The following is a 2,631-nucleotide window of genomic DNA, read 5'->3' as shown; positions in this document are numbered from 1 at the left end:
GGTGCTAATGATTATGACACCGAAGGAGGCTGAAAAGTTAGTATGTGACAGTGCTGTGATACCAGGTTTAGAGTCACCCGATTTGCGCTAAGATCACCGGCTCCGGCGCACATCTCCAGATAGTACCCTTACTGGACCACACAAAAGCCGAAATCCACTGTCTGCTAGAAGGGCCCGATCGTGGCATAGAGGGTCTGATCCGATGGTCCCGAAATCCTTCGGGGAACTACCATCGCCATGGTGTCGTGAGAGGTTGTTTCCTTCGGTGTCATACAATGGGGGCTCATCGAGGACCGCGATATCAGCTTGTTAGCCTTGGAAATGGCTGCAGGCTGCCTGAAAGCGTAGAAGCAATATGGGACCAGGATCAGTTTCAGGGTGTGTCATCTTAGGGAAGGCTTCATAAAGAGGCCGTGGCATACCTCCTTAACTCGCTTTCATGGAGACATTAAACACACGACAGAGATTTAGACTTTGATAATACCTTCAGAAATCAAGTCGAAAGTTTTTCGATGGTCGTGTAGGCAAAGACGCGTGCACATTCTATCCACAAATGCATCCTCCAACCAAAATGGTTGCTATTGTCGTGCAGCCCCCATCCCAAACTATGACAAACACACCATTCTATCCCCCTGTTGTCGCAAGAACGAGAGTAGAGGGCCTCGTTGGCGCCGAGCAAACAGACTACAGCTATGTCTTCGCTATGGCTGTGCTACTAGACAGCAACGGCAATGTTCTTGAGGGGCAGCTGGGCGGGACCGTGATGGCTACAGGGACTTCCGTGGTAGAAAACTGGGGTTCGGGCGGAGGTGGAAGTAGTCGACCACGTTCCGCGCTTTATTTCGTCTTTCCGGATCTTTTCGTTTCATTTGCTGGAACATACACTATCAGGATCGATGTCTACCTTGTTGACTACGTCGACCCAGAAGGAGCGAGGCTTATGGATCAAGCAGAAACAAGAGTCGTTTCTGTATTCGGCGAACAGGTCGCTGTTGAGAGACCAAGTAAGTCTGCCTATCCTCTAAATAGTCCACTCTACTAATGAGTTACTCAAGGCCACGGAGAAAGAACGCTGATGCGCCGCTTACGGGAGAGAGGCTTGACGTTACCTGCGGCTCCTGCCTGAAGGTGTTGCTTCGACAGATAAACGGTAATGACATAGAGAACAGTTCAGTGGTCGAGCTCTGGATCATAATGAGGTTGCTAGGTGGCGTTGACATGGCATCAATGGACGAGAAACATTTGCTCCTGGGCTAAGTCTCTTGGTAGTATTAGCAAACTAGTTTACAAATTGACTGATTCTAATGGATGACATGTCGTCTTTTGATCTGAGCTATGATATGATTCACATCGTACAGAAAAGTACGCTATACATCGAGTCATGGACTCCATCACTGAGTGGCGTGGATGAGATCCGACAACAAGCTTGTCGAACTTGGAGCCGTAGAGCCTCAAATTTACTGTACTAAACAGCATAACGTAAGAACAAGAAGTGAACAGCCAGGGATGCCCTTACTTTTTGTGTGAAAAGCTGCCAATCGGAAGACCCGGCCAACTCTGTGCCTCCACGATCTGCTAAGACCCTGTCGAGGAACATCTTAATACCTTCTCCAAGGTTCTAGCTATTGGTCACCGCATATACAGCCAACCGTACTAACACATCCTACCAACCCTGTAGATCACAAGCGGAGCCGGAACCTACCAATCATGACCCAAATACTGTGAATGAAGGGGAGCTCTAGAGCACATGAATGCAAGTATGTCTAGATGATAAACACTAAGAGTGTCACTCTACAGGTCTAGATCCGCCACAAAGATGGCATACTTCTGGGAGTAAGGGTAGAGTCATCGGCGATGCCGACCCTAAGTGGCATCGAATTGACGACCATATGTCCTGGAAACTGAGTATCATAGTCGACCACTTCTAGATATATAGATATGACTAAGTCCCTTGATCCTCTTAAGGAAGGTATGCAATGTTCACAACTGCCCGTTCAATTCTCTAGAAGGTGTGTGAACTACAGCCCCCTAAATATGACTGGGTGATGTTTAGCACCAATGAGCGTACCCTGTGCCACTTTGGATGAACGTCTACATGGACGCTGCCGCTTTGTCCGCTCTATGGACACCCCCTATTCTGTAATACATACGAAATTCACAAAGTACATGTGAAACGTGAGCACTTAGTTCTGGAGGAATTGGGAACATCATGCCTCCCCACGCAGACACGGCAAGCATTCACTTGCGGCCCGTCTCCTGCAGGGTGGGAAGTGTTCCGAGCCGTGTTTCAAAAGTACTAGCTCCGTGGATCTCTCTTCTTCGGTGTAAGTCTTCGGAGATGGCGGCGGAAAGATGCCTTTTGCTGCAGCGAAAGGAGGCGAAGGATATATCGTATTTTCAGAAACATATTTCGACGTTCATGTTGCAACTTGAGCATGCCCTAGTAGGCATGGTAGATGACTGGCCCACCCTTTACAGCAAAACCCAACTACAGTGGGTGGCAATAAGTTTCAATCCAAAGTGAAGTACACTAATTTCGCTAATAGGCCTAACCAAGCCTTGGTGTCACAGGTTACGAACCCTACATGATGGCTTCAGCATCTTTTAGCCTTACATACATATAGCAATCAC

Source organism: Phaeoacremonium minimum (genome assembly GCF_000392275.1).
Source record: "Phaeoacremonium minimum UCRPA7 unplaced genomic scaffold PA7_03_scaffold_363, whole genome shotgun sequence".
NCBI classification, from domain to species: Eukaryota; Fungi; Ascomycota; class Sordariomycetes; order Togniniales; family Togniniaceae; genus Phaeoacremonium; species Phaeoacremonium minimum.
This window is presented reverse-complemented; position numbering follows the sequence as displayed.